We start from the raw sequence: 2026 nt of genomic DNA on the forward strand, positions 1-2026 counted from the left end.
TAATAACCATATGATCTTTCTTTTGTGTAGATCTTGTCTGGTATAATAGCCCACAAACCATAATAAATAAGGTAACCAAGGGTTACCCCTGACATGCTCACACATGGGGCTTGAACTGATAACCTCTACAAATGAGTGCAAAGCACTCAATCACCAACTAATCCCCACCTTGTTTTCCATATTAGTTTTTAATATTATATATATATATATATATATATATATATATATATATATATATATATATATATATATATATAATCACTTTTACTTTTTGCATAAGAGGCAAGCACAAAGTTGCATATTACAGTACTTATTACTTCTTATTTCAACTTATTAATTTTATAATTTTCTTAATAAATAATATATTTTTTATTAAAATTAAAAAATGTTTCTTTAAGTATTTGATTGCCTGATAAATATACATTCTTTCTATAACTCCACTTAAATTAATTAATTACTTGATTAAATTTCATGTCATTAATGCAATTGAGGGTCACAAGAAATTTAGACCTACAATGTGTAACACCTCTAGTCATCCACTAGGTGTATCCCCACCTTTCTACCTTGATCTTTTCTAAAATTCACACCCTAAAATTTGGTTTTGTAGCATTGATCATCCATGTCTAATGCATTTTACCATGCAATGCAATCATATACAAAAATTTTAATGCATAATTGACACCACTGAAATTATTCTTTACATGCAACAAACAGAAATACATAAAAAATCACAACATAAAACATTTGATAGGAAAATAAAGACTTATCTCTCAAAGGAAGAATTTACTAGATGCAGACCTCAAACATTCCACCTAGCTATAAACCATGGTCCTCCTAGTCTCTCAACATTGGATCACCCCCGAGATGGGACCACCACTCCAAAACAACAATGACTTACCTAATGCCACCTATGGCACATAAACCAACACCATCTTGACCTCACACCAAGGAAACCTATTTCCATTTTTTTCCAAATCGACATAAAATTTTACCAAGAGCCAATCATGTCACATGATCACTTCTTCTTCTACTCTTGGGGAGTTATAGTCACCTCTCACCAATTAAAATGAAATAGTGGATGTTAGAATAACACTAATACTCTCACTTTTATGTTCGTGTCCCTTTTTTGTCAAATGACATTCAAAAAATCCATTCTATGGATTAGGATAAAAACATTTGCAATTTTTTATTTTGACATTTAGTAATATCTTATTCCCCTACAATTTTTCCCTTCATCATTTATCCCTTAGCCAAATTTTACCCTTGTGGAGCCTTAGCTCCCCATACTCTCTTATCTAATTTGGTTTACAATAGTGATGTATTTTATTAATATTCATGTAATTAGATGTTTACATAACTAGATTTACTTGCATTTTAGCACATAATCTCATTAGCCTAAAATTACATAGAACTCTAGCCTCAAAAACATATGAAAATAAGCACACTTGTTTGAACAAATATTTTTATGGACACACAAGCCCAAAAATAGTCCTTAGTTCACCATCTTAAAAAATACATATTCATTGCATACATAGGGGTCACCTTAGTGGTGTTATATTCACCTCCCTCTTATTTATGTGTCATCCTCGATGCATTATAAACATATATATACAAAAAAGAAGAATATTAAAAAATATGAGGGTACTACTCCCTAATAGAATTTTCATGTTCCCATGTGGCATTCTTATGACTGAAATGTTTCAACTATACCTTTACTAAGGTGATAACTTGATTCTAGAGAACTTTGAACTTCCTGCAGAAAATTTACACTTACTATACTTGAAAGTTTCCTGTAGGGTCCATTTGAGACATATTTCATCCATTTACATAATTAACATTTGTAACATACTTTTTAAATAATCAAATGTGAAATAGAATATGGATATGCATGGATGTTAGTAATGCAATTCTATGTGCAACTAGACCAATCCTCCCTAGGATTTCAAATGGCCCACAAAATTTATCCATCAACTTTGAGTAACTTCCCAGTTTTAATAAAATCTTATTGATCTTTTCTTTCAAGAAA

Source organism: Pinus tabuliformis, chromosome 4_1, assembly GCF_031772625.1.
Source record: "Pinus tabuliformis cultivar Carrire ecotype Pingquan chromosome 4_1, CPIR1, whole genome shotgun sequence".
NCBI classification, from domain to species: domain Eukaryota; kingdom Viridiplantae; phylum Streptophyta; class Pinopsida; order Pinales; family Pinaceae; genus Pinus; species Pinus tabuliformis.